The sequence below is a fragment of the Engystomops pustulosus genome, chromosome 2 (assembly GCF_040894005.1).
Source record: "Engystomops pustulosus chromosome 2, aEngPut4.maternal, whole genome shotgun sequence".
NCBI lineage: Eukaryota > Metazoa > Chordata > Amphibia > Anura > Leptodactylidae > Engystomops > Engystomops pustulosus.
The window spans coordinates 53,578,435-53,592,610 of NC_092412.1; the positions used below are offsets into that span (position 1 = coordinate 53,578,435).

General features: G+C 40.5%; 1 long non-coding RNA gene across 1 annotated transcript; it reads right to left on the reverse strand.

The window, feature by feature from the left end:
- Positions 1 to 7,189: 7,189 nt before the first annotated feature.
- On the reverse strand, positions 7,190 to 7,737 carry LOC140116490 (uncharacterized). The gene is made up of 2 exons (XR_011852775.1): positions 7,548 to 7,737; positions 7,190 to 7,390 (listed from the first exon to the last, which is right to left on the reverse strand). It is a non-coding gene; the product is annotated as an uncharacterized lncRNA (long non-coding RNA).
- Positions 7,738 to 14,176: the final 6,439 nt, after the last annotated feature.

Sequence of the window (14,176 nt, forward strand, 5' to 3'; positions counted from 1 at the left end):
CCTCCGCAGTGCTCGGGTGCTCCTCTGAGATTGAAGCTGCGCTGAGGAGTAGCCGGCTGTGCAGTACAGAGACGACTGCGCATGCACAGGAATTGGACAAGAGCTGGGTGCCGTCACTGGCTTTCAGGTTTTGGAGGGGAGTGAGAATGTGGGCAGTAAGCCTGCAATGATGATTGCATAATTAAGAGACAAAGCACCCCCCCCCCCCAGAGCCCTCTGTCATTTTTGTCATTTTTGCTGATTTTACATGCTCATAATCCTATTTTATCCTAAGCCTATAGACACATTGTAGAAAAAAAATCATCACTGGAAATGATGATTCGCAGCACGTTTTTTACATTTCTGTAGCTCCTGATGGGGAATTCAAACTTCGAAATGAAAAAGCTGAGTATTTCCTAACCCCCCCAATCCCCTCCGCCGCAAAAAAAAAATCATGGCATAAAATGAATCACAAATGGCTGGGGTAAATTCCGCAGCCATTGTGCTACATGTCCAGTTAGCCTTAGGAAGCCATGTTTTACTGCTTATTGTTCATGCTAGACTTCATGGTAAAATCAAAAAAGTTATTTTTTTCGCTCATTAATGTACACTCTGCATCTTGACAGAAAAAACATAACTGTTAATATTTTTGTTAATTAAACAAGAAAAACTGAAATATCCCATGGTCATAAGTATTCAGCCCCTTTCCTCAGTATTGAGTAGAAGCCTTTGGAGCTAGTACAGCCATGACTCTTCTTGGGAATGATGCTAGAAGTTTTTCGCACCTGGGTTTGTGGATCCTCTGCTTCTTCCTAGCTGTTCCTCTCCAGTTCCCTCAGGTTAGATGGTGAACATTTGTGGAAGCCATTTTCAAGTCTCTCCAGAGATGCTCAATTGGGTTGAGGTCAAGGCTCTGGCTGGGCCAGTCAGGAATGGTCACAGAGATGTTCTGAAGCCTCTGCTTTCTTATTTTAGCTGTGTGCTTAGGGTCATTGTCTTGTTGAAAGGTGAAGAGGTTTTCATCCAGGATATCTCTGTCCTTGGCCGCTTTCATCCTTCGTTCCATTGCAACCAGTCGTCCTGTCCCTGCCGCCATAGCATGATGCTGCTCCCACCATGTGTCACTGTAGGGATTTGGCAGGTGATGAGCAGTTCCTGGTTTTCTCCAAACATACTGCTTAGTTAACACCAAAAAGTGTTAGACCGGAAAATCGTATTCCTCATAGCCTCGGTGTCCTTCAGGTGTTATTTTTTGCAAACTTTGCATTGGCTTTCATATGTCCTGCACTGAGGAGAGGCTTCCATTAGCAGACTCTGCCATAAAGCCCAGACTGGTGGAGGCTGCAGTGATAGTTTGTGGTGTTTCTTTCCCAATTAAGTCCAATCAGTTTAATTAATCATAACAGGACTCCAAGGAGTAGAACCATCTCAAGGAGCATCAGAAGAAAATGGACAGCATATGAGTTTAATACGACTGTTCCATCAATAGGTCTGAATACTTATGACCATGTGATATTTCAGTTTTACTTGTTTAATAAATTAGCAAAGAAATATACATTTCTGTTTTTTGCTGTCAAGATGACTGCAATAATTAATGTTAATTAATAATTAAAGAGTGAAAAATTTAAAGATGTCGGAATACTTTCCATACCCACTGTAGGCAGAAGGCAGGGTGACACTTTGCACAACTACCGATTATGTTGCACATGTCATCTGTCAATAAGGCTTTAATGCTTCTGACCTATCAACATTAATTTGTTTCTTCAAGACGTCTATCCCAGTGACCTTTAAAAGATGTGTCACTTTAAAGAGCTCAACATAGAGAACCAGGATTTCTTATGGAAGTTAATATATATTGTTTTATTGATATTGTTTTACTGTGTTTTGTTTTTAAACTTGTTTTTATTTATTTTTTTCATAACATACATATAATATTCCAACATAAAAATTTGTACATTGGGATCCTTGTCTTAGCCAAAGCAGGTTATTTTAATTTTATTTACAGTCCATCACCTTGAGTCTTGTTGTTAGATTTCTCTCTGCTTTGGTACAGGTTTAGTTTGCATATATATGTATGTTAAAGCTGGGATTAATAATACAATCGAATATTATATTGCATATCATTCAAAGGCTTATTGGACATAGGTTAACATGTAAACCGTCGTAAACACAAAAACAGTAACCATAACAACAGTGACCTGTTTCTTTACTGATAGTTTTTTTTATTGTTTAGGCTTTGGTTTTGATGTATTTCACAAAACAACATGTGACCTGTCTGTGCTACAGACTGCTCTGCTCTTGGCCCCCACCTTTGTGCTCCTGTACAGCTACTCCCTCTCCCACTAATGTCAGCTCACCGGGCTTTGACCTTTGTGAAGGAGCAGGAGGGAGGAGCTTTACAGGAGCATAAAATGTGGGGGCCAAGCTCTGAGGAGGGAGTAACACAGATAAGCCACATGTTTTTTGAAATGCATCCAAACCAAACCCCAACCCCTGGGACTACACAGAGGATTCTGTCAGGATGCAAGGTAAGTTATAACACACAATTATACTTTAATGCAAATGCATAGAGAAAGCAGAAAGGCAGATTTGCAATGCAGGTGTGATGGGCTTCTGTAACCTGTCTTTAGTGAAAATGAGGTCCCTGGTGACAGGTTCCCTTTAAGAGCTGGATTTGGGAAGTGGGCAATTTGTACCAGTGTTACACCTTCTTAATCCATTGCCTACAAAAAGAAGTGAGGGTTGTGGTTAAAGATCACATTCTGTGGAGTCTGAACCCTAGGGAGTAGCCTAAAGAGGCACAAACACATGTGTGCTACTACTTATGTTCCAGAACAGGATTTGAGGAGTGCATATATTTATGTATAATACTACTCCTGTACAAAACAGAACGCCCTGTATATTAGCATGTTCAGTGAAAAATGCATATTTTGTTAGCCTGGTACACAAGTGACATTGACATGAATGGTCACTGATGTGGGATCACCTTCTCTCCAGGTGTGAAGAATAAATACGGTTCATACAGGAAACAGGTAGACAAGGGAAAGGCTCTTGGCCACTGCGGATATCAAGCTGTTTGCAGACTTGTTGACACCATAATTGGCTTCAATTATCATTGACAAATGGTGCAGTAAATGGTTTGACAAATGTCTAAGATCTACAAGGGGGCATGAGGCCAAAGACTAAGTACCTTTAGCACTCTCAAAATGTGTCAAAATTGACATCATTGAGTACATAAGTACGTGCTTATAAAATATCCTGAAAGCATAGAATATAAAATGAGAAAGTACATGGTATTACCCCGATCCATTCGTATAGGTCAAGGACTTAGTAGAGGGATAATAACAGTAAAACAATGAAAACAGCCCGATGATGTCCCTCACATCAGCTAACAATATGCAGAAAGAGAAATATATTATAGATATGGGAACCATTAAAGAGATGGTCAAGGAACCAGTGTACACTGCATACAGAAGGCTTCAAGGGATCCAGATTTTGAAAATGTATTTCTTATTTTTAATCAAGACTTTTAAGTGAACAGAACCAATGTACTGCATAGCCAGGAATTACTTTATTATTATTTTATAATTTTTCCCCCCTACATCCCCCTCACACCAAGAGGGGAGAGGAGTGGGTCCAGCCAGAATCCTGGAGCAAGCTATTGCAGAATTCTAAAATTCTGGTATAGAATTCACCTGCACAATCCTGAACCACTTAGTATATCGGGCGCATAATGCAATTGGTTGTGATAAATTACATTTATTATTATTGCATTATTACATTTACATTAGTTTCACCTGGAATTCCTTGTGTATTGAACACAGGGCTATACAGGCTATTACAGTACTTCCATCTTGAATACACCATAGATGAGGGCGAAGTTCTCATGGATGGTTGTGATAAATAGCAGTTCACACTACAGAGACACAATTTAACCAAAACATTGGAAAAAATATGTAAATATTGTAAATCTTTATGTATACTCCTTTGGCCAGCAGCTATTTCTCCCAAATCCCATTATGTATTTGTTCCAAAATGGGGGGCAAACCACCACTCAGATCTACCATCAGCATTTTATCTTGCCTAAAAGTGACGAAATCAGGCATGCTGAAATCCAGCTTCCCAATCCTTATTCCCCCAACAATTCCTGTAAATAGAATTTAAAGAGTAACCATCATTTCAGATGATTTTTGATATTGTGTGAAGGGGCAGTTGTGAACATTTTTCTAATATACTTCATCAACAAATTCTCCTTAGGCTACATTCACATGAACGTATGGGGTATGTATATACAGTCGACGTATATATGGCATATATACGTCCCCCATATGTGGCAATGGATGCATGGTGCCCTACGGGAGCGTTACGGTACAGTTCAGTAGCCGGGAGAAAGATAAGAAATGTCCTATCTTTCTCCCGAATACGGTGCAGTACGCCATGTATCTCTATGGAGTGGGGCGGAGGTGAGCAGAGCCTCTCCCCTGCGTCGCTGTGTGCCCGCCGTGCTACGGTACGGCGGGCAACCGTTATGTGAATATAGCCTTAATTTGTAAAGTAACAGGCTGTAAAGTGCCCCCTAGTTACAATGTTACTTCTGCATTGCTAGGGAAAATCTGTCTGCAGGATTGAAGAGAGATCTCTCTCTTCTCTCCTGTTTTCTACACAACCGTGAGTATTAACCTTTTCTGCTTTCTCCCTGGCTGTAGTATGCTTTGAGCATAATTTTCAAACATCAAGATAAAAGTGAAAGGGTTAATCCTCACTACCAGAGCTGTTTAACCAAACACTGGTAGATTAGAATGAGCTCATTCTGCCTCCATAGACACACAGGGGGTCATTTACTAAGGGCTCGATTCGCGTTTTTACCGACGTGTTACCCGAATATTTCCGATTTGCGCCGATTCTCCCTGTATTGCCCCGGGATTTTGGCGCACGCGATCGGATTGTGGCGCATTGGCGCCTGCATGCACGCGACGGAAATCAGGGGGCATGGCCGAACGAAAACCTGACGGATTCGGAAAAACCGCCGCATTTAAAACAAAAAATCTGTCGCGGAGCTTGCACTTACCTTCACTCAGCCCGAGCCGGTGAACTCCAGCGCGTTCCGATGCTTTTCAGCGCAGCATCGCCACCTGGTGGACGGCGGAGGAACTGCCTTAATAAATCCCGGCCGGACCCGAATCCAGCGCAGAGAACGCGCCGCTGGATCGCGAATGGACCGGGTAAGTAAATCTGCCCCACACTGTACAGGCTGAAATATGCATCTTTATGGGAGGGAGCTTGATTTTCTTTTACAAACAAAGTAAAATTTGACAATAAAGTGTATTAGAAAAATGCTCACTACATCCTCCCATACACAATAGAAAAAAATATTGCATAGTACGTGCACAAGATTTTGTTAAATCTTTTCACTCTAGTGCGACTAGACATGAGTTATAGGAGTTGTTTTACAAAAAATAATATGTTGGCAAATATTTTGAGTATTTTTGAGGATTATATACAGGAGCTCCCCTACTTAAAGACACCCAATTTACAGATGACCCCTAGTTAAAGACTGACCCCTCTGCCCACTGTGACCTCTGGTGACCTATGGATACACTACTTTAGTCCCAGACTGCAATAATCAGCTGTAACATGTCTGTAATGAAGCTTTATTGATAATCCTTGTTCCCATTACAGCAAAAAATTGTGAAACTCCAATCGCCACTGTGGCGGATTTACAATTATAAAATATACCGTTTCGACTTACATACAAATTCAACTTAAGAACAAACCTATGGCTTGTATGTAACCCGGGGACTGCCTGTATTATTTAGAAGCATAGTGAGGGAGATAGTTGATATTGAGGGGAAACTATACTTTAAGTGACTGTGGTACTTTTAGAGGTGCAGTGTGGAAATGTTCTACAGGGAGTTGGAGAGGTATCATAACAGAAAAGAAGGCAGCATAACAGAAAAGAAGTGACTGATTTAAACAGTAAGTGATGTGTAGGTCTGTTCCAGTTTCATCGACTGTATAAGGTCAGGCTACACAGGGTGCGTGTGCATGTAGGTTGCCTGTGCCTTAGGTTTGCTACAATCTCATCCACTACATTATTACTGTAATATTGAACAGGTTAACTGCCTGTGCTTACATAGCGGCTTGATATTTTGATAAGTGTGACCACAATATGTTATCATCTGAATTGGGTGTCCTTTTTGAAACATGTGAAGAAAATCTACCCAAAGATACCAGAAAAAAATAGCGCAGCAGACCGGCTTGGGTAACCTAATAGACGCATCATATTTTTAGGGTCTGTTAAAATATTTTGGCCTAATATTTTTTTATCTGATAAAGTATAGGATGGGAAACTGTAATGTGAGCTTTGGATGAGGGGTCCCAACAAATTAGCTTGTATGAGGCCCAAAATACCTGATGACATTAGGCTCATCATTGCAATTTTTAGTTGGACAACCCCTCTAACCACTGCAATTAACCTGCAGCTGTTGCACCCCATGTGAACACTTCTTTAGACCATGTAATTGGGTGCCGTTAATTTTGCACCGCCGTGAGGTTAACTTTCGGGGAAACAGCGGGGCTAAACCACTGTATGTACTTTCTACAACAGAAGTGCTCATATGTACCACACAATAATAATTTGTTTAATTATATTGCACACACAGATTATGCAGCGCTACACAGAGCTTGCCAAATCGGTCCGTGACCCCAATGGTGTTTACAATCTAATCAACCTACCAGTATGTTTTGGAGTGTGGGAGGAAACTGGAGGACCCGGAGGACCCCACGCAAACACGGAGAGAACATACAAACTCTTTGCAGATGTTGACCTGGGTGGGATTTGAACCCAGGACCCCAGCGCTGCAAGGCAGAAGTGCTACCCCTGTCGCCCTCCACAATCCCAAATTACACAAACTCTGTAAGCGGATGTCCATTATTAGTGTTAATATTACCAAGGCCCGTTTTTTAAGTAAAAAGTGGACAGAATAACCTCAGCCCAACAAATATATTATAATTTACACCAGGAAATTGGGATAAATTGCACATGCCGGCGTAGATTTCTGTTCTAGTGCATAATCTGGACACATGCCCTTCACTCCCTTAATAGTTCTAAAAGTTTTAGTTTCTAATGACACAAAATCTAATAAGATAAAGGGGAGCGTTGACGAGTGTTGTCATGTTCTTTATACTCTATACAATATTCACGTCTATGTAAATACAGGATTTATGTAGGTTACACAGGCCTGACATCCCTAGCGGTCCTCTAGTCCTCCGGATAAATCACCAGTGAAGGATCTATAAGTGGTTTCGCAGTACAAGTCTATTGTGTTTGACAATGGGATCTTTTCTCTTTTCTTTATGGTGTTACTGTGGTCTTTGTCATCGGGCCATCAGCACGGAGTGTTCTGCTCGCCTGCGGAATGAATGGCACAACCCTTAGCTAATTAAAGCACTGAGGGGATTGATGACCCATACTTACAATCTGTATGAATTTTTATGGCATATTTACTGTATCTGTAAATCAAAAAGGAGCTCAATGTTTTCCACCATAGGAATTAATCACGACTTACACTGCATAAATTATCTGACAAGTTCTCCTTTTGTTTCCAGCAGCTTCAGGGGAAACTTGTTTATAGACAGACACATTTCCTATCTCACACTTTGCCTATAAAGAAGAGAAAGGACATTTAGGACAGATAACTGTAGGTTGATGTAAGCCATGGCAAAGAATAAGTCCAGCTTATGAGTTTCATAGTCAAATCATAGTAAATAACTAAAAACGTAAGTAAATTTGTAGTTTACTTTTACAAAAAGTTAAAAATGTTCTTTGCCAAATATGAATATCATCCTTTTTTACATACATATATACTGTATATAAAATTCTACTGCTATCTTAGACAGCACAGAAATTGTAGGTTATTATATATGGCAAAAAGGTTTATTAAGCAAATCCGTTTTTTTCATGCATATTCCAAGTCGAGATCTGTCTCACTTTCACTGTAATGGGAATCTGGATTGTAGTTTTTATAGAACATATTTTTAGCTGTGTGAATTTAAAATCCATTTCAGAACACATAACATGTAGAAACAAACTGAAGGTGGCCGGTTTGTGGCACATAACCTACCACATGATTCTCTTGCACATGTGAATTTAGGACTTACCCTGAACATCTTTACTACCCTACTGTGAAGGAAACCGTGACGTTTCAGAACCCTGAAGGATATGCAAGGTCACTTAGTAATCCTTTTATAGACACTCCCAGAACGCATGGGTTCTGAGAGGCGCAGGAAGTTATTTAAAGTTGTCCACACAACTTCCAGATATGGTACAACAATAAATCACAGCCCTGAATGGCTATAAGATCTCTCTCACTAGCCTCAGCGAAACAGAATGTTATCAACCCTGAGAAGCTGCCACCAGTTCTCCTTTAATATAAGCCCGGTCTGTAATAGGATAATATAGGGTGAGGAACCAACCTGGTAACATGTATAGAAGCGAGAAACCCGGACGTGAAAATAGTGAATCGAGATAAAAGAGCAACACAGATTTGATTTTTTATTTAATTGCCTTAAGGGCACACTAGACAAAACAATATATACAGTAGAGATATAAACAGTTACACGGAGTACAAAATACAAGATAACACTACACGTATCAGCAGTTCAGTAAATAAGTTACCATGTGTTGGGCCTAATGGAATCTTATAGTCCACACCTTAAGATCTTTCTCTGCTCTTGATGTTAAAATGGTTCCCAGACAAAACACAATGCGGCCCAGAACCCTGGAGAAATCATAGCTTCTCAAGGGGAGGCATAGGGTCATGGTTCTGGTATCATTGGATACGGGTGAATCCCTGGATCGCATTGATACCAAACCTGACCTATTTGGTATGGTCCTATCCAGAGATATTGATATCTCTGGATCCAAGGGTGCTAGAGCCCCAGGAATTCGACCAATGTAATCTCCTGAAGATAACAATCCAAAAAAGTAGTTGCCTTGTGACTGTGATGGACCATAACTGTCCCTATTCAACCTATTGGTTTTATGAGTTTATAGCTCTTTGGCTGTTTGAAAATTGGAGGGAAAATCAGCTCAAATCTTGAGAGAAAATTTTGGTTTTTGAATATAACCCTCCTGGAGTGATCGTAAACAACCATGCTCAATTAGGCCAATTAAGCTGAGGCTGGGGGGGAGGTGAGGGATATGGATGGCTTGATAAACAGGACTATATCTGCCTGTGAATCTCCCTCATACCTGTGTGTTCATCACACATACTACTAAGGCAGTGGTGGGGAACCTATGGCATGGGTGCCAGAGGTGGTGCCCTTCCTATGGGCAGCTAGGCCATCATCCAAGCACAAGGTCTCCCCTAGTCCCAGGCAGCCGAGGATGTGCGTGTTCAACAATATTTTAAAGTGACTGGAACTTCAACAGGAGTGAGGAGGTGTGCTCAAGGCATGTGACTCTTCCTTCAGGTAAGAGAGACCCTGGAGAGAACCTACAATGATAATCAGAATGTCTCCTCTTTCTTTATACTGTATGTGTGTCTTCCGGTAGCCGATACGATGAAAAGCTGTGGCAGAGTAGGGAGCAATGAGCTACTGTTTAAAGGGAACATGTCACAGATAGCTGTTATTATCAGCGGACAGGTTACTAGAGACAAAGTACTGTATATGCCAAATATGGAGACATGGGGAGGTGAAGAAGTCCTTGGAGACATACTGTGATTTCATGTGATCATATACATACATGGGGCAGTTGCAAATGCAACTGTGTAAAGGACCTCAGATGACATTGCCCTGGTCACATGACATTAAGTGTTGAATACTGAGAAGATGCATGGGGAGGAATAGATGGGGCCAGCCAAGCAGGACTTGCCCCCTCTGATGCCATGTAATATACTGTCAGGTTGTCAGTTAACTAATAGAGCTCTATGGGAACCTGTCACTAACTGTATTTGTGAAAATGTGGTGACAGGTTCCCTTTAAGCCCATCTCATAGCACAATATTCCCCATTTAAATATTCACAATGCAAATAAAATCACTTCTGCACAAACATATCATGTCGCGCCATGGTTTTACACTTACCTTTCTAAAGATGTGACCACATTGGTCAGCAATGATGTGAACGAAAAAAGCCCAAAAGGAAGAAGGGATTATTCATTATTGATGCCAGGAAACAGCAGTTTTCAGTTGCAGAACTGATTGAAATGGCTGTGCAGTTTTGAGGCTGAAGTAGCCATTTTCTGTAACATGACATGGTTACTTTAAGAACCTTTAAGAATGTCATCTTTCAGATTCAATGAGGCTTGTGGTTCTTTGAGCTGCAGAATTGGAGATACAGGCAGTTAAAGACATAGTTGGAACTGTTGTGAGCTATTGGTAAAAATCTAGTTCTCACCTTTTTGGCTTTATCTCCAGTTCTGTAGCTCAAAATCTGAAAAATTAGATTCTTATGTTTAATATGACACCAAAAACATGTATCTAGAACCCTAGATACAGGCGTCTGGAGACTCTAAACATGACTCATCTCAGGCAAATATGACTCTTCTCATTTTCACCTGACTTTGGAGGAAATTTTACAATTTTTCTCAAACAGGTGAGATTTTACATAAAAAATTAATTTCTAGAAAGGACATTTCATACCTGAGGTGGCTGGTAGTTTAATGGAATCAAAAGGGTTCTTTAAATCTGCATTCTGTCATGAATTACAAATATAAGGACTAGGCAGGACATGTATAAAGAAAGACCTATTAACTTTTAGGCTTTGCACACTTTAAAGATTTTCACAGCAGATGGGTTTAGACCTCGAGATTGACAACGAGCAATGGTAAACAATGCAAAGCATGTGTTTCTCAGACTGCAAGCATGTAGGTCGAAACGCATTTATGATTGTGAAAATCTCCTCCCCATTGTATGTCCTTTTCTGTACCGTTTTCAGAATGTGTGGTGTGTGATTTCTATGGACTGCAGGCTGAAAACACCCAGAAAGGAATATAAATTCAAGCTTAGATCCAGCATCTTTCTGAATGGAAACGGCACGGCACCCACCTTGTTTGTAAAGGCAAATGAAACATAGAAATAATCCAATGGTCCAGCCAGATTCCAAAGCAACTTCAGTTTTTATTAAGGCAAATTCTCACATCCACAGTGTAATTCCATGTCTCCACCAATGCGCTAAGCCATTCTAGTCATGGTCTGTTTGAACCCAGTCGTGTTTGCAACTTTATACACCTTTTGATTGATCCACCTGGGTTAGAATAGACGTGGATCAAGGTGCAGGGAATGTGCATGCACGAGTGTAGTCCAGCAGAATACAAAAGTGCAATTCAATACATGTGCTAAAAAAATACATATGTGAAAAGGAGAAAACTTCTGATGCTTCCAGTTAACATGGAAACAAAGGCGTCGAATGTGTCACTCCCGTGAATCACGTGTCGCTAGCCGCAATCACAAGCCTGACTCTTCATCTCATGACCTTATCATGGGAGCGACATGTGCATGCAAATTCCCTGCACCTTGATCCACGCCTATTCTAATACAGGTGGATCAATCAAAAGGTGTATAAAGTTGCAAGCAGACAGACCATGACTAAGAATGGCTCAGCGCATTGGTGGAGACATGGAATTACACTGTGGATGTGAGAATTTGACTAAATAAAAACTGAAGTTGCTTTGGAATCTGGCTGGACCATTGGATTATTTCTATAAAGAACACCCGGACCTACATCCATTACCTTATAATCCTATATGGTTTGTGTAGGCACTAAGAAGCAAATAATAAGGAGTTTTTTTATGGGTCAGTTCACATAGTGATATTTGACCTGGGATCTGCCAGAAAATCTGGTTTAAGGGGCCATTTTAGTACTTATTTGGACCTTTATTCCAAGCAACATCCTACCAAATTCCAGCTAAAATAAAAGGCATGTTGTTTTTTTTTCTCAGGATCGACTGGTCACTTCAATGGGAGAGAAATTTTGCCCCAAACTTTCATGAAGGAAATCCTGTAGTTATATCCTCTGTGTGAACTGACCCCAAACTCTCTTAATTGTAAGCCATAATCTGACATGTCAATATGTGCAATTATGTCAGGCTGTGTAGGCAAATTTCACATAAAGAGAATAGGAATGGTAAGATTTTTTTTAAACTTTTTTTATTCATACATTTCTGAGAGGAATAACATAAGAAACCAAACCAGTGTTCTAGGAAAAAAGAGAATCCAGAATGGTTACGAAAATACATCTATTTACATACATGTTCTCTTTAAGGGCTATGTACAGCTATGCGTAATCTTATATTATTATTATATTAAAACTGTATATAGGGGAGATTTATCAGAAGTACAGGTGGTCCCCTACTTAAGAACATCTGATTTACAGACGACCCCTAGTTACAAACGGACCTCTGGATGTTGGTAATTTACTGTACTTTAGCCTTAGGCTACAATAAACAGCTGTAACAGTTATCACAGGTGTCTGCAATGAAGCTTTAGTGTTAATCCTGTTTCTTATGACAATCCAACATTTTTAAAATCCAATTTTCACAGAGACCAAAAAAATTTGGCTGGGGTTACAATTATAAAAAATATACAGTTCCGACTTACATACAAATTCAACTTAAGAACAAACCTACAGAACCCATCTTGTACGTAACCTGGGGACTGCCTGTATATGAAAGCAGAATTGTTCTAGTTCCCCACAGTAACCAATCAGAGCTCAGATTTAATTTTACAAACAGCTGTGGAAAAAATGAAAGCTGAGCTCTGATTGGTTGCCATAAGCGACTAGAAGAGTTTTACCTCAGACACTTCTGATAAATATTCCCCTATGTGTTTTGTGGTTGAAAAAATAAATTGAGTGAAACTCAAACTTTTTCTTTGGCTTTAGCAGCTAGCACGTAAATGCATTACAAAACCGTTTAGAAAATGCTGTGCCATAGACCTAATGTCTGACAGCTCTTCTCTTTCCTCTTCTATACTTATAGTTAGTTCTATATAAGATTTGAAGTGGCAAACCAGTCCATAGGTTGTGAAAAAAAGACAGCCAATGTTTCTAATATTTTACAACCATCTTAATTACCATATATACTCGTGTATAAGCCGAGTTTTTCAGCACAAAAATATAAAAATAAAAAATACTTAAAAAATAATAAACTTATATACTCACCCTCCGGTGGCCCCGATGTGCCGCATTGCTCGCGGACATCGAGGGAGCAGCGCTGCACATCGGGGCCACCGGAGGGTGAGTATATAAGTTTATTTTTTTTTTAATGCTGGGCTGGGCTGTATACTACACAGGGCTGGCTGTATTCTACTGGGGGCAAGCTGTATACTACTGGGGACTGGCTGTATACTACTGGGGACTGGCTGTATACTACTGGGGGCAGGCTGTATACTACTGGGGGCAAGCTGGGCTGGCAGTATACTATAGGGGGCTGGTTGGCTATATACTGGGGGCTGTCTGTGACCAATGCATTACCCACCCTCGGCTTATACTCGAGTCAATAGGTTTTCCCAGTTTTTGGTGGTAAAATTAGGGGTCTCGGCTTGTACTCGGGTCAGCTTATACTCGAGTATATACGGTATTTCTCTGCTTACCAAGCTCTTTTCATGCTCACCAACTGTAATCCCATGATGACTAAAATGAGAGAGAGTGGTTGGACACATACCTGTAGGATAGGAGGTTTGATGGCTTTGCTACTGAACAGCATTCTACAACTCATCATAATGCATTAAAGTTGTTGTCCAAGACCTAAAAAAAAAATGATATGTGGCCGGGAGAGGGCTCCTTAACATTTATTCACATCTGCGATTCCTCCCGTTGTCCCTCGCCGACCTCTCCCAGCCACATATCCTTTTTTTTTTAAATCTCAGACAACCCCTTTAAGATGTAAGCCGGCAAAGAGAAAACTTTTTAACAAGAAGGAATTTTAATATATAATACAGATATAAAATAATGGAAAGGTGTACATAGCCTTTAAAGAAAAACTGATGACCATCATGTTACACCACTAACACGCCTGTAGCCATGGCATGGCTGTACATTAGAGAATGAAAACAGATAAGCACCAAAGTGTCAGATCACTTTCATTTTCAATCCTGTTTCTTGCAATGATTTTGGTAAGAATGACATGTACCATTATTACCCAGCGCCACTTTCTTCCGCCATGGGTGGAGCTTTAGTTGTCTCATGACTCGCCA